We start from the raw sequence: 23140 nt of genomic DNA on the forward strand, positions 1-23140 counted from the left end.
TTTTTATGTGTATAAATTGCCTTCTCATCACATTGATTTTATAAAATTTATCTTATTGAGATATCTTCATAAAATCAATGTATATGGAGAGGCAATTTACACACATACAAGTATGTGTGGAAGAAAGAGAAATAAGTCAATAATATATCATTAATCACAGATAAGAAATTTCTTAATAAAGTACTAATTTTCAAACAATAAAACTACTATAATTTGACTCCATTAAAGTTACTAAAAACTTGACTTGATTAAAACACTACTAAATAACAATATAGAAATTTCTATTTTTAAATCTTGATTTAATATACTAACAACCCTGAATATAAAGAAAAAAGCGCATTATCACAAATCTCAAAATAAGTGACATTAGCAAAGAATTCCAGTTGCGACTCTACAGATGGCAAGGCACGATAGATTTGATTAACTTAATGTTGTTCTATGCTTAAACTAATGTTTTAAAAATTGGACCGTTAATTGAACCGATGAGGTGTTCAGATCAAGGTTTAACTAGTCGGATCAGTTCAACCTTGGTTCTATGAATTTTTTAAAAAATAATTTATATAAATATATGTGCACAAAATAAGACATGCAATGGACTAATTTAAAACTTTATATGATGAAAATTTTAATATTTCGAAGAACTTGGATTTTCAAAACATAAATTTTTTAAATTCTAAGTTGAAACAAATAAATTTCATCTCAATCTTAACTATATCCACCAAAAAATAATCTTAAATCTAACCCAAAAATACCACAATATTTTGAATTATACAAAATTCAAGTTTATGAGAATTAGACTGTAAGGATCGAAAACAACCTAAGAGGGGGTGAATTAGGTAGTTTTAAAAACTAGCTAAGATGTGAATCACTTTTTGAGTACTTGCCCTCTTTTTCTAAAAGACCACACAATTGAGCAATTAATGAGAAAGCACAAGTACTTGTGAGTAGAAGAGATGAACAGTTTGTATAGCAAGACAGTGAGTAAAAGAGATAGAATATCAAACCAAATACCAAGCTCCTCTTGAGTTTGAATATTATTTTAGTGAGCAAGTTTCTTCAAGTTGATCAACTTACAACCAATCTTGGTGTACAAAGGAAGGATCACTTCCTCCTTGCCCCAAGCCACACTTGGTCAACCAAGGAAGTTTTACTATCACTCGAATAACCCTCACAAATCTACATTATTGAAGTAATTGAATCACACTAGAAAAACTTATCGAAAATTATACAACTAAAATTACAAATCTTCTTTGAAGAGTAATTTACCACTAAAATCACTCTTGATCTGATGTAGTCTCAATGTGTAAAGTTACTTTGAAGTGGTTGACTTTTGTTCTATTTATATGGGACCAAAAAGTTTCTCAATTAATGTTTCCAACGGATAGAAGGCAGTTGAAAAGTCAACTAGCCGTTGGTAGTGTCGGACATCCGGTAGACCAATTTCTTGCATCCGAACGTAGGCAGTGAGCTCAAGAAATTTTTTTGAATTATTTCGGACGTTCGGTACCTTCACTGTATGCGTCCAAAGGTAGGAGGTGAAACTGCGAATTCTTCTTCAATTCTTTTCGGACGTCCAGTGCTTCCAAAGCTTTGCGTCCGAAGTGTCGCAATGTTTGTCGGATGTCCAGTGCTCTAATGATATGCATCCGATCGAGATCAGTGAGTTTAGAAAGAATGACTCAATATCTTCGGACGTCCGAGGGTGAAGTTTTTCATGCGTCCGAAGTTGCGTAAAGGTTGTCGGACGTCCGATCCAGTCTTCTTGTGCGTCCGACAGCAGCTTCAGCATCTTTTGTGCTTAATCTTTGAACCTGTTTTACTTCATTTCTGAAAAGGTCTATTGAAAGATCATTAGTAACATCCGTTTGTTTTGTAATTATTAAAAGCTACGGACTGAGATAAACATATACATTATCAATTTAAATTTTAATTCACGTTTTTTGGATTTAGAGACTGCAAACTTAAAAAGAAAAAAAGAAGTGTGGAGTTTAAAAAAGTTAGAAAAATCGAGAATAGAGATGCAAATTTGATAAGAAGCAAAAAATGAGATGAAAGTGAGTGGTTGTAGCATTTAATAATTAATCTTTAGGGTTCAAGAAAAATAATTCTTTTTTTTTAATTTTTTTCAAAAAAATAGATGAAAATAAAATTAAAAGATGGAAGAAAACATCAATAAATTAAAACTAAAGAAGTTTGATTAAAAAGAGGGTGACAAAAGGAAAGAGGGGAGAGAGAAAGAGAGAGAGAGAGAGAGAGAGAGTTGAAGATTATAAAAAAAAAAGTCATGAGAGGATGAGATTTTGTAGGAAAAACAGAAGAAAGAAATATAGATGTTTGTTTTATATAAATGTGTTATCAAAAGAGGCTAATTAGATGTGATGATGTAATGGTTACTATGTTGACTTTCTATTGCAAAGCTCTTGTGTTCGATCCTTGGCAGCCACATTTTGCTAAACTTTAAAAAATATTGAGCAAAAAATTGAAAAATCGGGGTTCACCGGTTCAATCGATCTTGATCATTTTTTGACAGGTCAACTTTAGTATAGAACTGTACCGGTGTCATGGTCGGTTCACGGTTCAACCAGTCAAACCGGCCGATCTGATTTGATTTTCAAAACATTGGCTTAAACAAGAGAATCTGTTGCTTGTAAAGTAATACCTTTAGCTTCTTTTTAAGATTAAATATGCCAATCACTAAGAGCACCCCACATACAGAAGTTATGTGCGCGATGTTATTTCTTTTACGAGTTCAAAGAGATAAATTACAATGTCAAGCCTTCAGCCACTGCAATTGAGTCCTCTGATGCTTGTAATCAAAGTCCAAAGTATTCTCAATTAGAATTACCCTGTTGATGAAGAGCTTCTAGTACCATAAATATCTTTGCTCCAACGATCCACTTGATTATGTTGCTAAACTCTTAAGAAGACTAAAACATGGCCAAATTGACATTGCAGAATTTTACCGCTAGCATTTTATCGGGATAAAATTGAATAAGAAGTATCACAAGAATATCAAATACTTACAAATGTCACCAAGTCACAAAATACTTACTTTGACAACTGTCATAACCTTGAAATCCTGTTCTGATTTTTCTCTTTTTTTCTCATTACAGGCCTCAGTAAGCCTCGCTATCCATGCTTCAAAGTTTTCATCGATAAGTATACCGCAAGGTTCAACATTTCTATAATGATTATACAAAATCATGCAAATTGACGAGTGGAGCCCAAAATGGAATGCTCAAAAGTTAAAAAAAAATGACGCATGAGAAAAAGAGAAAGAAAAGAAAAAGGAAAAGCGCTACTCAAACACTATAATACAATTCACAAACAAAAAGATTTCAGAACCAAAACTGGAAAGCCTTTACTTTACCATTAGGTGAATTATGCTGAGGTACTGCCGGCCACTTTAGAACCTCCAATATTTTTTGTGCTTCAAATTTGCATTTCATTAATGTCGGAAGGTATGGCTATATGCCTGGAATAAATAATATGCCAAAAAGAAAGACTCTTGGGTTTACCTATGAACAAGGGGTGGAATACATTCATGATGTAGATAACGCAACCCTTGTGCACCTCCAGTCGCAATCTTGAACCTCATAACCCAACTTAATGATGTCGATTTTTGGCAGTCAACTTTAGTATCATCCGAGGCAATTCCCCAATAACTAGGCATGGCCATGGTTCCATTTTAAACCGAACCAAACCATATTGGAACTAAACTAGAACCGTACAGGAACCTTAGATAAGTGTCGAATCTGTTCAAGAATAAAGTATACTCAAGAAAATATAGATTTGCACATAATAGTGAGCAAGATCGTCTTCACAAGAATTGGGAAAATTTGTTTCTTTCAAAGAAAATTTTAATGGAGGGTTTAGAATAATTAAAAAATAATTAATTTGCACTAAAATAATTAAATATAATTAAACAAAAATTACATCAATAAATAGCAAAACTCAAGCCAAACGAGTAACTTTTAGAGATGATTCACTCAACTGATTCTTGATGCAATAATAAATTCAATCATTCATTGAATGATTAGTTATAGTTATCAACAAGTTCTGACAGTCAAATTTTCCTTTGTTGGTATTTAAGGTATGATCATTAATTATTTCTTTAATCAAGAGATAACTTTAAGTATGACTATAGGATTCAAGCTCTCAATTGCAGTAAAAACTAGAAAAGCCCATTTTTAACTAACAAACATGGTATTAAGGTTTACTTAGATTAGATCATATGTTTTCTTGACACAAAATCAATCATACTCACCACGAGGATTGAAATAATTCAACTATTTTAATCGGTAGTAGATTATCTAGTTCAATCAAATATTGGGCCTTGATATTCAACTAAACATAACGATCATAAAAAATTGATCCGAAAAACACACAAATACCAATGAATAAAAGAAACAATAAAAATTAATTGGATCTCACAATTGCTTGTAGAGCCAAGTCTTCAAGTTATCCCTTAACTAGAAATAGAGTTTAATTACTCATGGAGATAACCCAAGCAAAAATATGAATAACTGCTAAAGTCATAAGCCAAAGGAGAACCAAGCCCCGTTGTCATGTTAGGGAGAAAGAAAATAAAACAATTGAACCCTAATTCTAAATTTCTCCTATTTTTCATAGTTGTCAAAACATATCCAAGTTCCCTTAAGAAAAGAAAATAAAAATAGAAACAAAAGAAGACTAAAGTGTCCTAATACTAGAAGGAAGTCTTCACGTCTAGAAAGGAATCTCGCTTCTGCCATAAATCCAAATTGAAATCGGAAACGTCAACGTGTCAAAAATTCTGAGCTTTCCAAACTTCAAAGAAACCTTTAGACGTGCCCACACCTAATTGGGTCGAGGTCTTCTGGAAAAACACCATTTTGACTCCTTTTTGCTCCCAATTACTACAATTGTCATCAAATGCAAAATTTAAATACTCCCTCCCTTTTTTTTATAACTGACGTTTAAGGTTTTGCACATCAATTAAAAAAAGTTTTTTATTATTTAAATCTATACACTACTTTCCTTTTGTACCCTCATTAATTATCCAATTCACCCATATTTTCTTTCACTAGAGTATTAAATGGTGCTGTTTTACTAGGCCAAAAGCAATGCAAACTAACTCTCACCAATTATGAAAAGAGAGATAAAAGGGTAAAATTATGAAAAAATAATTAATGCTGCATGGGGATAATAAAACGACATATAAAAGTACTTAAGAGCAAATTTCTTAAACGTCAGTTATAAAAAAAGGGAGGGAGTAGAATCTAGTAATTAATACAATATTTGACCAAGATAACAAGAAAATATTCACAAATTTAAGTACCTTTATGTACCCTATCAATCTTCCTCACACTTAAATTATATTTGTCTTCAAGCACATCATAGCTGAAAAGTACAATCAAGAGTACAAACATTTTGCAATATAATATACCTTCCCAACAACTTTATCAAAATCTAGATGTACAAGATCCAACTATCCTCACAAGGATTTTAACAAATGCACTCATCAGTCTCAAAGATGTACAGGGTATAATTCAACTCTCAAATCAACACTCCGGAGTGACATTATCACATGCTTGCTTTTATATCACATATCTGCCACCCACCTAAATTCAATGCAAAAATCTAAAAGATTTTAACAAGGTTGTAATGGGGCTTTGAGCAAGGGGTCGGATAAAAAGCAAATTTAGGTGCAATACAAGAATGAGAATGCTAAAGATTCACTACATGGATTCAACTACCAGTTTTACACAAATTCACACTCCCAAGGCACATCGATACTTTCCATAAAACTTCACAAGTGCCGGCATATTCTAGGGCATTCATCAATGATCACAGTATGCCAATTATGCCCAAAAACACTTTACAACATGCATCTATTTTCTTTTCAGATTTTTCTCAACTTTTTCTCTTTTTTTCTTTCTTGTCTTTGTTTTTTTTTTCCTTTTCCATTTTCACCTTTTTTCACTTTTCCAACAAATATAAACACCTTTAAATCAATTTTCAATTACCAACACTTGCTAGCTTCAATTCATCTTGCAAAAACATATCAAATCCAAGATAGCCTAAGCAATAAGGTTTCGGGTACAATTATGGCTATTAAACAAAGAAAGGGTTAAAGGTGGCTCATTAATGGTAAACAAAATAAAGGTGGGATTTTAAGAAAGTCAAAAAGGGTTAATCCTATATGTTCTTGTCATTTTAATGCATCACATTCACACAAAATGTGATTTCGACAGGTATAACAAATCAAGTTCTAGAATGACAAAATCAAGTGTGACAACCATTCAACAAAAAAAAATAGAGCAACTTTGAATGAAATGCTCAGAAATAGGCTCAAAATCTCACAAAATGGTTAAAAATATGTCAAATTCAACACATTTATCATTCAAATCCCTCATCAAGAAAATGAGATACCTAACAAGCATAATTACACTACTCATGCATGCATCTTGATTGCATTCATCATAGCCATAAAGAAAAAACTAGCAACAAAAGAAAATATGAGCAAAGTAAAACCTATGTATCTAGCATAGCCCCTTCCCCACAGTCCCCAATTTACAAAATAAAAAACAAAAAATGGAGAAAGGAGACAAAGAAACTTTCCTGAACAAGGAGGAGGGTAGCACACAGCAAAGGATTGAGCGCAAATGGCAGGATGAATCCAATGGAATGAAAGCAAGTAGCCAAGTTCTTTAATCACTTTAGACACAGGCATGCCTAAAACATGAAAAGCTTTCTGGTCAAAGATGTCAGCATCGTCAAACTGCAGAGTGACTCAAAGGTATGGACACGTGCTGTTGACCTCTTAGTCTTCTGGAAATTTGAGCATGCCATGAAAACTCAACAATCAGTTGGGCACGGCATGCCTTGTCTAATATTAGTCATCTATCCAACAAACAATAAAGTTAATCAAAACACACATAAAACAAGAAACATTAAAATCTAAGACTAAAATAACAACAAAAATTAAGATTAAAATAAACTAAAAATAAATTAAATTATCTCCCAATAATTAGCTTCTTTCTTTAATGTCGTTGGCTAAGTATGACCATATTTGCTTAAGGAGAATGAAAATTTTCAACTTTTTCTAATACTTCTTTCATGTGTTCCTGATAGCCTTCATAAATGGAATAATCTTTAATCATATGAGCCACTACGTTCCCTCAACTAAGGGACGGTGAAAAGCAAGCAGGCAATGACGTTAATTCCTCAATTAACTCTACATCATTAGCAATTACTGACTCAAGAGGTTTGGTCTCTATATCTCCTAACTTATTTTTGTAATTTAGTTCAAAAACTTCCAACACCATACGGTTAGTTACATTGATAGCAAATAATGAATTAGATTCAGAAGGGTCCTTCATGGCATTAAAAATATTAAAATGAACAGCCTCTTCACCAAATTCTACTGTTAAAGTTCCCTTACTAACATTAATTTTAGTTTGTGCAGTACTAAAAAATGACCTACTTAACAAAATAGATAATGGATTTGGAGAGTTTTCATCATTCATATCAAGGATATACATGTTAGCCGGAAATACTAATTTATTAACTTGAATTAAGACATCTTCAATAAACCCATCAGGATAAACATTAGTACGATCAATTAATTCAATAATAATCCCAAATTCTTTCAATGGTTCTAGATTTAACGAAGCATATATAGTTTTGGGCATCACATTAATAGAGGTCCCTAAATTTAGTATGGCATTTCTTATTATAGTATTTTCTATCTTTCAAGGGATAGTAAACATACCTAGATCCTCGCACTTAGATGGAAGATTTCTTTGCAATATTGCCGACACACTCTCTCCGACCACAATTCTCTTATCTCCCCTTAACTTCCTTTTGTTACCGCACAAATCCTTCAAAAATTTGGCATACTTGGATACTTGCTTGATTGCATCCAACAAAGGGATGCTTATCTCCACCTTACAAAATAGTTTCAAAATTTCCTTTTCCTTATCTTGCTTCTTTGGCTTTTCTAACCTGTTAGGAAAAGGTGGTAGATTAGAATTAACTTTAATCACAGGATTAGAAATTACCTTCAATTCTGCATCACTCCTCCCTTCGTCTTCAATTTCTTTCTCAATTTGATCCTCACTCTTATCCTTTGGAATAACCACTTTGGGTCCTTCAATCTCCTTGCCACTCTTGAGGGTCATAGCACTCACATTCTTTGGATTCAACTTAGGTTGTACTAGTAATCTTCCTTTTTTGGCTTCCAAGCAGTTGACTACAATGGCCAATTGACTCACTTGATTCTCCAAATTCTATATGCTCGACCTCATTTCTTGTTGAAAATGCACAGTATTAGAAGCCAACGTTTTAACAATGTCCTCCAAAGATGAACTTGAGTTAAAGGAGGAAGGTTAAGGCTTAGGTGGGTATTGTGACTAAAACCCTTGCTGTCTACTTTTAAAGAAATTCTGCTACCTGTTCCCTTTATGGTTAAGGTTTAGATAATCCCTCCAAATCAGATTATAGGTATTGGAGTAAGGATCATATTGCCTTGGTGGCATACTTGGAAATCCTCCAATTGTGTTTACCTGTTTATTCAAATCATCTTGAAGTATGGGGCACATATCACTTGGATGACTCAAGGCATAGCAAATTTCACAAGTTTTGGTCTGTTGCATATTTCCTACAGCCAACTGTTGAACTAAAGAGGTTAGTTCATATAATTGTTGTTCAATAGATGTAGCAGTTATGTCATTTACTTGACCAGTTAGGACATCATTATGAGTACCAAATTATTGTGAATTTTCTGTCATTCTCTCAATCAATTCCCATGCCTCTCTAGGAGTTTTGTTCACCAATGCAGTATCAATAATGTTCCTGTCTATTAGACGAAGACCTTCATAAAAATACTAGATTAGTAACTGGTCACTAATTTGATGTTATGGACATCTTGTACACAGGTTCTTAAACCTCCCCCATTATTCATATAAGGACTCACCATGTAGCTGTTTGATAGCACAAATTTATTTCCTTAAACTAGCAGCTTTAGACGTAGGAATATATTTCTCCAAAAATTTCTTCTTCATTTCAATTCATGTTGTAATACTTCCTGCAAGCAGGTAGTATAATCAGTCCTTTGCTGCACCTTTTAAGGAAAATAGGATGATTCTCATCTTAATTTGCTTCTTGGTAACCTCAGGAGGCTTCATACTTGAACAAACTACATGGAGTTCCTTCAAGTGTTTATGCGGTTCCTCACCTGAAAGACTATGAAAAGAAGGTGGCAGATATATCAGTCCAGATTTAATTCAAAAGCAGTGTTTTCAACTAAAGTGAGAAAAGTAATGTAGAGTGGCTGTTGGTTCAAATAAGGAGCAGCCAAATCCTTTAGTGTTTTGTTATTTGTCATGGTATCTTCTTCTTTTTTCAGAATCACTAGAGTAGTCACTCAAAAAATCCACCAATTCGATGGCCAAATTCAACTCGAGAGATGCAGTAAATGATTGCTCTTTCTTACGTTTCTTGGTTTCACTCCTTAACCTACACGCGGTCTTCCCAATTTCAAAATCAAAGATTAACTCGCATGTACGAGAAGAACGAGACATAAACTAGCAAAAAAATTAGAAAATAAAATAAAAGAAAAACTCAAAAAGAAACAAATAAACCAAAACATCATTCCCCCGACAACGACGCCAAAAATTGACAGGTGTCAAATCTATTCAATAATAAATTTTACTCAAGAAAATATAAATTTGCATATAGTAGTGAACAGGATAATCTACACAAGGATTGAGGAAATTTGTTTCTTTTAGAGCAGAATTTAATGGAGGATTTTGAATAATTAAAATAGATAATTAATTTGCACTAAAATAACCTAAAATTAAATCAATACATAACAAAGCTTTAGTCAAAATAGTAACTTTTAGAGATGGTTCACACAACTGATCCTTGATGCAATAATAAATTCAATTATTCATTGATAAATTAGTTATAGCTATCAATAAACTCTAACATGTTACGAGGGTTTATTTAGATTAGATCGTATATTTTCTTGATACAAACCCAATCATGTCAGTCACCACAAGGATTAAACTAGCCAAATAATTGCGAATTCAACTATTTTGATCGATAGTAGATTATATAGTTCAATCAAATATCGGACCCTTAATATTCAACTAAACATAGCAATCATAAGAAATTTACTCCAAAATGCACAAATACCAATGAATAAAAGAAAAAATAAAATTTAATTCGAACTCACAGTTGCTTGTAAAACCAAGTCTTCAAGCTATCTCTTGACTAGAAATAGAGTTTAGTCGCTCCGCATGGAAATAACCCAAGAAAAAATATGAATAAATGCCAAAGTCATATACCAAAGGAGAAGCAAGAGTCCTTGTCTTGCTAGGGTGAAAGAAAAAAACAACTAAACCCTAATTCTAATTTCTCCTTTTTTTTGTAGTTGTCATAATATCCAAGTTCCCCTAAGAAAAGCAAATAAAAATAGAAACAAAAGAAGACTAATAGTGTCCTAATATGAATAGGAAGTCTTCACATCTGGAAAGGAATCTCGCTTTAGCTAGAAATCCAAATTGAAATTGGAAACGTCAACGCATGTCCGATCATCGAAGACACCTTTAGACGTGCTCATGCCTTACCAGGTAGAAGTCTCCTGGAAAAACACTATTTTGGCTCTTTTTTGCTCTCAATTCCTACAATTGTAATCTAACAATTAACGCAATATTTGGTCAAGATAACAAGAAAATATTTACAAATTTAAGCACCATTATGCACCCTGTAATTCGTTAAAAATAGAACCAGATCCGAAACCGCTGGTTCCGGTCCAATTAGAACCGTTAAAAAAAAAAAAAAGAGATAATAGATAAGGTCAAAGTCAAAGTCCAAGTCTGACTTGAACTTGGACAATTGGATGGATACTTGAATTTGGAGACTTGAAGTAGCCATTGCTGGCTTGCTGCTACTTAATGTCTTAAAGGATAAAGCCGTTGGTTTAATCTGCAGTGGTTATTTTAATATAGCCGTTTGCTTTCGCAACAGCTATATTAAAATAGCTCTATTAAAATAGCTGTTGCGAAAGCAACGGCTTCCTATTTTTTTCAAGTTTTTTTGCCTATAAATGGTTTTCTAAATTTCATTTTCTCCCACACCAAAATTTTATCTTCTCTCTTTCATCTTTAATACTCTCAATTTTTTGATCTACTGTCTAATTTCTCCAACTTTGTTCTTTTTTGCTCACTCTCAATTTGTCTATATTATATTTTTTACTTAATTCATCTAATATCTAAAATTATAGGTATTGGATTATTACTTGCAAACTTTTTTTTTTTTTTACTTATTTGCTATCAAATGACAAGTTATTGTGGTGGTAGCTCATCTTCAAAATCAACAAAGGCAAAAAAATTTGTTGCAATGTTGATGATGTTGATATTCCAACTCAAGAAAGTCAACACATGGAGATATTTTTTAAGAGCAAAAAATTGAGACCAGCGGACGAAGTGGTAATTTGTCAAACTTGATGAAACTAAAACTAAATGCAATTATTGTCAAAAATGTTACCAGTACAAAACGGGAGATGGCTATGGAAAGTATCAAAAGCATATGAAAAAGCGTCATCCTCAAGAATATGGCATCGACAAAAAACAATCACAAATTACCGAGTTTGCTCCTTCTAACCTTTCTTTATTTCAATATACTGAGGAAAGAGATACGAATGACATAGCAAAAATGGTAGCTATTGAAATTTATCCTTTGGTTTTGGTGAAAAGTTGGGTTTCAAGAAATATTATCAAGACATTTTGAATCCTCAATTTAAATCTGTTCCTAGAACCACTCTTAGACAAACACTTAAAAATATTTATAATGAAGCAAAAAAAGAATTAATTCAATTATTTGCAAATTTACATAGTCGTGTCTCGATATGTTCTGATATTTGGAGTGATCATTAGCAAAGACATTTTTATATGGCCATAACTTGTCATTGAATTGATAATGAGTGAAATATGCAAACAAGAATGATAGCTTTACATATTTTTGATGACTCTCACGCTGCTCTAAATATTTTTAAAATGATTAGTACTATTTTGGAAGAGTATGGTTATGTGAAAAAAAATTTCAATTGGTTTTGATAATGCATCTGCAAATACTGCTTCCATTAGAGAGTTACAAGATCTTTGTCGACCTGGATTCGGTGGTAAATTTTTTTCATATTAGATGTGCATGTCATATTTTAAATTTAGCCACAGAAGATGGTTTAAAAGTGCTTGAAAATCATATTAAACCTATTAAAAAAGCATTTTCTTATTTGTGGGCACACCCTAAACTAATGAAAGAATGGAACACTTTTTGTAGGACTAATGGAAAAAATTCTAAAAGATTTTCAAGAGATGTTCCTACTTGCTGGAATTCAATATTTGAATTACTCAACCAATCTTATAAATATAGTGAATTATTATGTGCATTTTTTGCAACTAGCATGATTGATATAATGTTGCATAAAAATAATTGGATTGTTTGCAATAAAATTTTATAAGTTATAACAGTTTTTAATGATACTACTTATACTTTGTTTAGTGTATATTATCCTACTGCTCATTTATTTCTTACCGAGACATGTAACATTGTTGGTTGTTTAACTGAATCTAAAAATGTAACATTGTAACAACCTATTATGGACATGTTTAGGAAATAGTTTGGTTGCTTCGGTTTTTGATCCTCATGTTAGATTAGATGGTTTGCATGAGTACTCGTCATCATATTATGAACAAATATATGGCGGTGATAATTATACTTATGATGTTAATAAAATGGTATTTGAAGTTAAAGAACTTATTTGTTTTTTATATAATGAATTTTTTATTACTTATGGTGATCGATTTCCTACTAGTATTTTGGATGAACCCTCCATTAACACTGGTAATAGTCCTAAAGTGACTGTTAAACTCGGTGATAAATTACTTTTTCAAAGACCAAAGTGACAAAAGTGTTCACTTAATATTAGGAGTGGGCATGGGTCGGGTACCCATCCCATCCACCATTTGACTGACCCGATCCGCACCTTGTGGGTCAGCTATTTTCTAATCTTTACCCCTCCTCGCATATTAGCAGGTACTCGGTTATAGGTTACTCGTTGAGATAGGATAGGGTCAACAGGTACCTGCCTTGTCCCATTTATCATTTAATTTTTAAAAAAATAAGTTATACTAATTTAATTTTATATTTTACACATTCATCTAAGATTTAATAAAGATTTTTTTTTTCAAAAAAAGTCTCCCACCAATAAACAAGCATACAAAAAGATTACAAGATAAAGGAAAAATATTAAAAGAATTCAAAATCAATAAAAGTTTGAAATAAGTAACACATTTTGTTAAATATATGTTTCATATTAATTAAACTCTTTTCTATAAAATATAAGATCATGACCTCTACAAACGAATCTTGTAACTAAACTATAGTCTCTCATATTTCTAATGCAATTTGTTCAATGAAATTACTTATTTAACTCCAAATTATTATTTTATAATATGTGTATAAAAAATTATATATATATATATATATATATATGTGTGTGTGTGTGTGTGTGTGTGTGTGCGCGCGCACGCGCGCGCAATGCTGGTCAAGTCGGGTCGGGTACCCCATGGATTTTTAATTATTGGATCCTAACCCGCCCCACATCTTAGCGGATATCCGATCCTCTTTTGATCCGATCAAATAATACAAATCGAATATGGTGGATTTTCGAATTAGCAAATAATTTTGCCCACCCTACTTAATAGTAGTACAGAAATCGAGTCATATCTAACTACCAAGTTTGAGCAAGATGATAGCAATTTCACTAAGCATTTTTAAGTTCTCGGAGAATTATTCTATCCTCTCCCTTATTGCTAAGCAAATTCTAGCAACTCTAGCATCAATACTAGCAGTGGAACAGGCTTTTAGTGCCAGTGGAAGTATTTTGGATGAGATAAGATCAAGATTAAGTCTCGAATCACTAGAAATTCAAGCACGCGTGGGTAATTGGACTAAAGCAGAATATAGACAACAAGATATGGAAAAAGATGAAGAGGAAGAATTAAATTTACTTTAAGTAATCAGCGGCTAGGAGGGTTTGATCATAAGTAAAAGACTTCCCAACTACTCGTAAGCTGGAGGAATTGTTGAAAGACGAAGCTCGGGTAGGACGGGACGTGAAGTTAAAGGAAGAAGATGATGATAATGATGCTGACGAAACATCACTTGGGGTTCTAAGAGCACTCAGCCTGAGCCGGTTCGTGCGAAGAGTGGATGTGACTAGCCTTTTCCCAATTATCACGTACCACAGCCATCCTTGATTAGTGCTATAGTACTTGTGCTCGGAACAAGGCTCTTTAGAACCATTTTGCAGTCATTATGATGATGGCATGATCCAATTCTGATATCCCACGAAATTACTAGTGCTATATTAAAACGTTAGTGTAAATCTATTGATAAACACCCAGAAGGTGAGGAGATGAAAATGGATGTTCTTTTCCTTATCTGCATTTCAACACATACATCTTCGACTAATCAGTTGACCTGGTTTCTCGCTATAAAAAATAAAAAGAGACTTGGCTTCAGGCCAACCTGTACTCTAATGTATTGGTGAAAGAATCATGGCCAAACATAAGAGTAATTTGCCAGCATCTATCTTTAAATGCTCCTAAGTGCTTTCAAAGTTATTTAACTTGTATAGCATTCGCCTTCCTCAAACACCGTTGTTGTACTTTTTTTTTTTTATAATATCTGATGTACAGGAACAAAATTTATGCATACAACAAGATAATATAGAAATACAACCATACAAAACAACCCAACCTGCCCATTCCCCGAAAATTAGTCATTAGTGCTTAAAAGTTACAGCTACAACACTTATGCTGGGAGATTATTTTTGAAAAAAAAAAGAGCCAACCTTCAAAACGGAAGCATTGCTCTGCTTATTCCAACACGATTCTGATGCTGAAGATGGATGAATAATGCTGTTTTCTTCATCAAAACTAGTATTGGAGGACAAAGAAGAACTCTCATCATTATCATTGAGAAGGTAGCAGAAAATCCTTAACTTCTTATTCCTAAATCCCTAAATTCGACCGGAATACATTTTCGGAAAATTGACACCAGTTAATTTATATACGGGGAAATTATACCATCCTCTTTGGGGGTTTCATACTGATAATTGTAATTCAATAAATTCTTGATATATCATTCAATAATTCAACTTTCTAAAATCATTAAGAGTTGATATTTCTTTTTGACAAATTGAACGATAAATTAATACTAATCATCAGTATGGTATGAAAAAAGGTGCTCCAGAACTCCCTTACTTCTTATTCTTTCATTGATGATGATGACTTGCGATGATGATGACGGAGAAAAATGAAGGGCTGGCCTTTCATTGATGAAGCGGGACGGTAAACAGATTTGGGCAGGAAGAAATTTTGACATAGACCCAACTATCAGCGAAGCCCATTTAGCAAAAGTTTTTGTGGTTTTGGTGATAAAAACTTTGCATATTGTGGGACAAGACAAATTCTTGAGCAACCAAAACAAGCGGAAAGTAACCACTGAGTTTAGTTCAGTAGCTACTTGGTAGGGACTTAAGTGGGAAGCTTCACCTGTAGCAAAAAAAATCTAAGGGAGGTGTCATAGCGGAAACTTTGCATATTGTGGGACAAGACAAATTCTTGAGCAACCAAAACAAGCGGAAAGTAACCACTGAGTTTAGCTCAGTAGCCACTAGGGAGAGACTTAAGTAGGAAGCTTCACCTATAGCAAAAAAAAATCTAAAGAAGGTGTCATAGCACCCTTTGGTGGTCTAGTCAGGTTTACACACTTACTAGTCCCTGATACACAAATCTCCTTAGGCTGTCCCTCCCTGTAGATTATGATAGAATAGATTATACAACTGTTATCGTTACCGGAAAAAAAAAAAACGTAAAGTCAATTACGGTTGAGGAATAAGTATCCACTAAGGACAAAGTTGATATTTCAAACAATTAATTGTTTACGTGGCAAGTGTTGATTGGCTTCTGACCCAATAGTAGGACCCAACGGACTATATAACTAATATATGAAGTATAATTGGGGTTCTTAACTTTAATTGAGAATTAATTTTCATTTCTAGAATTTCTTTCAAAAATTCTTCTCTTATTTTCCTCTCTAATGTGAAAATCGAAGGGTGCCAATTGAGTGTTAAATTTCTTGGACACTTAAGCCTCGAGAAGTTCTTTAATTTGCCATGTCAACTCTCCCCAAGATTATGCCCATAAAAAAACTTAATTTTTTTTTAAGAATTTAATAAGCTGGATTTGGAGGGTGATGTATAATAATTTGGACCTTCTCATTGAGTGACACATCATCCATTTCATGAAATGCAGGGTGAGATGTTTGCTTACTCGAATTTTTGCACAAAATTGCTTAGGTTTGACATTAATTATTTTGATTCCAATTTCAATAGAACAAGATAACTATTTTGGACATATATTTATTTGTGAAAAGAAAATAAATTTCTTAATATACAGTTAGATAATTATGACTTTCTTTCTTCTTTTATTTTTTTGTTTTTGGGGATATCTATACATACTTGGATGATATATTGACTGATATATTTATTGTCTACGTATACTTCATATCATGCAGACTTCAAAATTTGAGAAAAGACATCAGCCCCCAAGTCCTCCTTCCAGTAATTATACAACTACAAAGACAAACCCGATACAGTTTCAAAGATGTGGGATTGTGGAAGAAACAACAAACAGCCGTATTAAATAGGATAAACGTCTGAAAGGATCTGTTTATTGAGAAAGCCAGATTGTGGACATTACGAGTTGTGGAGACAGGGTGGATGCACTTCCTGCCTTGGTTTCATGAACTATCTGGCACGTTGAAATTGTCCCAGGTTCTTTTGGCTTATCATTTAGCAGATGCAATGTGTTCTAGTTCATCCACAACTTCTTTCATTGGTGGTCTTGCTTTAGGCTCAGGAGCAAGACATCTCAGAGTGAGCTGAGCCATTTTCACTGCAGCTTTTATTGGGTATTTGCCTTCCAACCGAGAATCCATTATGCTCGTTATCTTTCTTTTGTCCGATAAATGAAGCATGATCCAATCAACCAAGTTGTGTTTCCCCTGCTGACGATTAAGGTCCAGAGCCCTTAAACCTGTTAGCACTTCGGCCATTACAACACCAAAACCAAACACATCGCTCTTCACATACAAGTGCCCTGTTACATAAGAATTCTGCGTCATTATGACTTTTGACCTTTCGATTGGCATCTTGCTCAGACTTGATTTAAGCCAAACTAATCAAAACTATAGCTTCTACTAATGTACTGCCATGATCTCAAGCAAGAATCTTGAAAGATCTATGTATGATTACCTGTTGCCACGTATTCGGGAGCAGCATAGCCATAGGTCCCCATAACACGTGTTGTCACATGTGATTGACCATCCGAAGGACCCATCTTTGCAAATCCAAAATCTGATAGTTTGGCATTGTAATACTGAAAACAAAATGATTAATCGACGTTACGAGCAATGAGGCTTCTCAAGGTATCATCTAAACACCAGCACTTTCTTTGCCTAACTTGGTTGTAAAATGCTTTGAGGATATTGAGTATAATCAGAAACCTACAAGCTTTAGTAAATCAACTATAGAAAGAACTTCTCACATCCAATAACCTTGCATTGGTCAAATATAGGACAACTGATGAAGTATCTTAATCTAACTTACACCATCAAGTAGTATGTCTGAGGCCTTGAAATCTCTGTAGATAACTTGTTTCTTTAATGCGTGCAAAAATGCTAGAGCTCGAGCTGCCCCAATTAAGATCTTAAGCCGTAATTCCCATTGAAGTGGTTGAACAGAAGAGCCCCCTAAAGACAAAAAAGCACCAGGAAACAAATTTTGTACTGGCATCATTACCTTAGACGATGCTAATATCTCTGAACTTCAGTTAAAGGGTAGTAAACATCTCACTTCCAAAGAGGTGGTTGCCAAAGCTGCCCCTTGGCATGTACTCATAGACAAGGAGCAGCTTCTCATCTTCCCAGCAGTAACCAAGGAGCTTAATAAGGTTGGGATGAGAAAGCGTTCCAAGCATGCGTATCTCAGTCTGCATAAAGAAATTTGAAAGAAACTTTTGAAGCAACACAGGAAATGAGGAAATCTTCAAAATCAACACAGAAGGCGAACAAAATCTCTTCATGTATCATAAGAGTAATTGATGTATATCTCCAACAACGTCAAACATCTTTCTAGTTTCCTCTTTTGAGTAGAAAAAGTAGAAGAAGATATTAACAAACACTTTCTTCAGAAAAAACTCAACAGCCAATCCGTTAACATTATTAACATAAATTGTTATGCAACTTTGCTCCACTTATTGGAACTTAATCATGCAATTTTCAAATATTCATTCTTCATACTTAATATTGTAGTTTCTTTGCCACCAATAAATATCACCTAGACCTGAATTCACTAGCTGTTCTTTACACTACACTCCCCCTTGGGCAGTGGAAAGGGTCATGCAAAGGAAACTAATGTCAATTTTGATTCTTTCCATGCTGTGAGTATACGTCCATGACAACCATAACTGGCATCACCAAAATATACATAACCTAGGCCAAATTCTGAGTGGGTCTGGTGCATTGGACTGTCCTTGTATAATTGCTAGTATAAGCTCTCAAATCATCAAGATGAATGATTTCTTTTCTGAAATTTGTTGCAGGCAACTTGGTTGATTTAACAAAACTGCCTTAGACAAACAACTGATACTTTTTCTTTTCTGTTTTTCACAAGGAAATGAAACGGTGAAGGAAAGACCAGTAATGAATTATTTCATGAGAGATGGCATCACAAAAAGTGCAAGCTTTATTCCAGCCTATTATGTACCAGTATTTTATGTGCCAAGATGATTGATTCAGATAAGAACATTTTGCAAGAAGGAAGAAGAAAGCAATCACCAACTAAACCCAAAAAGATTAAAAGTCCAGTTAGTTACACGTTTAGTGTATCACCTGCCACTCAGCAAATCCTTGAAGACTTTCAGGATTCATCTTTTTAACTGCAATCACTGATCGAGCACCGCCCTTTGATGTGGACTTATCATCAATCAAACCTTTGTATACTCTTCCAAATCCACCTTCTCCCAGCACACTATCACTTCTGAAATTTTTAGTTGCATCTACGAGTTCTCGGAAAGTGTAAACTCTTAAATTGTTGAGGTTGATGTCCCAAAATGCTGTATTAGCAGATCCCTGTGATGTACCTGCCCAAAAAGCACTTGTAATTGACCTTTGTCATCGTTCAATGACTTCATACTTAAAAAATTGGGGGGTAGGTGGAAGAGGAGGGAGGGAATGAATCTTGTTGTGGTTATGTTTTATATATGATGCAATCTGATTCAAAGAAGTTAAAAGAATATAAGGTAGTCTCTAATTATCCCCAGACAAGGCAAGCACTTGGAACAGGAGGGACTTGAGAGGAAAATAAAATAAGAAAAAAGGAATTCTTCAGCAAAATAAGAAACAACCAATTCTTTCAGAAATATAGTTGTGCCAAAGATCATAAATTTGACCAAAGGAACTATGTCAAACATGATGGGACATGTCTCATCCCAAAAAAGCTTAGAGTTGGCAAAAAGTTCAACTTATGTTGAAAGAATTTCAGCAAACACAGACAACCTCAGCAAATATGTTAATGCAGAAATATAACAACCTAACGATTCCAGTTTGAATTAACAAGTATCAATTGTCCAAGCAGAAAGCAGCAGGAAGTACAACCAAATTCAGGCCTGCTCAGAGACGAGTTCAGGCTCTAGTTTTAGAGAACCTACCTACTCCAGTCATTCCCTCAGTTGCTCTTGTCTTTGCCACTGTGCCAAGTACACCATCAGGCCATGGGCTTTCACAAGTAGAGAACATTACCGACTTAGGGTCTTCCAAAGCTTCAAGTATACGTGGCATTACAGGCCGCTTAGAAGGCTTGGGATTTAAGCAAGCCTTTGCAATGATAGCAACTGCCCACAATTCAATCAACTGATCCTCATCCACTTCTAAAGATGGATCCACAATGTTCACAAAGAGTTCCTTGTCATAAGTACTGATGTAAGGCAAAATGTCTTCCATCCCAGCATTGATGCTCAAATCATTGTGATCACCAAAACCGGGATAACCCGTGACTAGTTCAAGCAAAACCTTTCCAAAGCAATAAACATCATAGGCATACGTTGCATTCAATGAACCTGGTCATTTAAGTTAAGATTTAGACTAAAGGAATGGTCAAGTTTGCATTTTCTAATCTTGTTTAATCTTTAAAAGCCTTTCTTTTTTTTTTACCAAACAAGTAGCTGGTCTTAAGCAAATGAAGAATTTTGAACCAAATAATAATAAAGCTGACTGGTGATTGTGCTGTGTTAAGGATACCCAGTCTCTCAAAGTTTTATACTTTTTTGCTATTCCAATTGTTCTTTTTTCTTTACGGTTTCAACTTTCAAGCAGCTGTTCACGGTTCAGATTTAGGGTCCACCGCTTTTCTATTCTTCTTCCCTTCTGAATATGGCGTGTAAAACGTAAGATTGAAGTGAAAATCAGAAGCTTATCTACCATTTCTAGATAGTGCAAAGAAACAAAAAAAAAAATTGGAAGAACAAACGAACCGTTTCTGCAATAAATTTCATATACCTGCATCGCCTCCTTCAGAAGCCCTGAGTATAAAGGAAAAGGAGTATTATCAAAAATCTCAAATAATTGACATTAGATAAGAATTGCAGTTGCAACTCTGCAGATGATAAGGCATGATAGATTTGATTAACTAAATACTGTGGTATGCCTAAACAAGAGAATCCGGCTATAATAAAGTAACATCTTTATCTTCTTTCTCAGATTAAATACATCAATCACTAACGTCAACCCTGGTACAGAATTTATGTGCGCGTTGTTATTTCTTTTATGAGTTCAAAGAGATAAATTACAATGTCAAGGCTTCAGCCTCTGCAAGAAAATCCTCTGATGCTTGTAGTCAAAGTTTTCTCAATTACTATTACTCCATTGATGATTTGCTTCTTGTACTGTAAATATTTTCATTCCAAGGATCCACTTGATTATGTTGTTAAACTCTTAAGAAGACTGAAACATGGCCAAATTGACGTTGCATAATATTAACCACTAAACACTGTAATGGGATAGAATGAAGAAGCATCACAGGAATATCAAATACTTAGAAATATCACACGTCACAAAATACTTACTTTGACAACCGTAATAACCTTGAAATCCTGTTCTGATTTTTCTCTTTTTTCTCAGTAGAGACCTCAGTAAGCCTCCCTATCCGTGCTTCAAAGCTTTCATCAATAAGTATGCTGCGAGCTTCAAAATTTCTGTAACGATTATATCAAAATCATGCCAACTGACAAGTGAAGCCCATAATGGAATGCTCACATGAGGGGAAAAAAAGGAATGAAAAGAAAAAGGACAAGCATTGCTCCAACACTATTATGCGATTCACGTACAACAAGATTCCAAAACCAAAACTGGAGAGCCATCACTTTACCATCAGGTGAAGTGCGCTGAGGTATTACCGGCCAGTTAGAACCTTCAATGCTTTTTGTCCTCCAAATTTGCATTTTATAGGTAAGGCAATATTGCCTAGAATAAATAATATGCCAACAAGCAAGATTCTTGGGTTTACCTATGAACAAGGGGTGGAAGACATTCATGATGCAGATAACACAAACCCTGTGCTGCTCCAGTCGCAATCTTCAACCTCGTAGCCCAACTTAATGATGTCGATTTTTGACAATCAACTTTAATGCCATCCGGGGCAATTCCCCTATTACTCAAACAACTGGACAAGTCCTTGTTAAGCATGTATTTGTAAACCAGAAACGTGTTATTCCCATTCTCAAAGCAATGCCCCAGAAAAGGAACAAATCTAGCATGAGAAACCTTGCCAAGAATTTCCAATTCATTTACCAAGTATGAACCCACTGACAGATCAACCTTTTTAACAACCACCTGAAGCCCACCTTCTAAAACACCATGAAAGAGATCCCCAGAGCGGCCATGCTTGATGAAATTCGATTTACTGAAGTAATCGGTGGCTAAGAGGATTTGATCATAAGTAAAAGATTTCCCAACTGCTGGTAATCTGGAGGAATTGTTGAAAGACGAAACTTTGGTAGAAGAGGAAGCGAAGTTAAAGGAGGAAGATGATGATAATGATGCTGAAGAAACATCACTTGGGGTCCTAAGAGCACTTAGCCGGAGCTCCTCTCTGCGAATAGTGGCGCTGACTAGCCTTTCCCAATTGTCGTACACTGCTGACATTCTTCATCAATAGTTTACTACTAAGGTACACGATTTTTCGAGTATCATTAATGTTATAAACATTAGTACGATATAATCAAACTCTGATATTCTGATTCCATTACATACTCGTATATACAACTGAATTACTAGTACCATATCAGAAACTACTAGTCTATATAACTAAGGATGGCAACCGCCCGCCGGCGAGGGGAGGGGGTCCGCCTCACTGCCGACTAATCTCGCTCCCGCCCCGCCCCGCGAGGCTAATAATAATTTTTTTATATAATTTTATTATAATTAAAATTTTAACAAATTATTAAGTACTAAAATATCAATATATCACTAAATTATTATTTATTATAATTTCACAATTAAAACTCATAAAAATAATTAAACAAAAATTATTTGAATATAATTTAACATGATGAAATAAATACAACTAAAGTGATCACATTTTCACATTTGGCACAAATACAATCACTAATTTATTATTGTGCTTGTACTTTTTTTTTAAAAAAAAATATTATTATATTAAGTGTAATTAATAAATTTAGTATAAATATATTAATAAATTTAATATAAATAATTAATAATTTTTATTAATAGACATATATAATTACTAGTATAATTGATAATATCAATTATATTACATATACTAATATATATTATATAGGGTAAACAACAAAAAAGTCCCCTGTGATTAAGCAATCATACATAAAAGCCCCCTGTGGTTTCATATTATACCAGTCAATACCCCGTGGTTTGAATTAACCTGAAAAGTGGACAGAAATCGTCAAATTTTCGGCGCGTGTCTTAAACGAACTGCAAAGGCGCATGCATA

At 34.0% G+C, this 23140-nt stretch overlaps 1 non-coding gene and 1 pseudogene across 1 annotated transcript; one reads left to right on the top strand and one right to left on the bottom strand.

Moving 5' to 3' along the window:
* The first annotated feature begins 8892 nt into the window (after window positions 1–8892).
* Window positions 8893–8999, top strand: LOC113740511 (small nucleolar RNA R71). Its single transcript, XR_003460506.1, has one exon. It is a non-coding gene; the product is annotated as a small nucleolar RNA R71 (small nucleolar RNA).
* A 7582-nt stretch (window positions 9000–16581) lies between these two features.
* On the bottom strand, window positions 16582–22556 carry LOC113738843 (uncharacterized; annotated as a pseudogene).
* Between the last annotated feature and the right edge of the window lie 584 nt (window positions 22557–23140).

Source organism: Coffea arabica, chromosome 4c (genome assembly GCF_036785885.1).
Source record: "Coffea arabica cultivar ET-39 chromosome 4c, Coffea Arabica ET-39 HiFi, whole genome shotgun sequence".
NCBI lineage: Eukaryota > Viridiplantae > Streptophyta > Magnoliopsida > Gentianales > Rubiaceae > Coffea > Coffea arabica.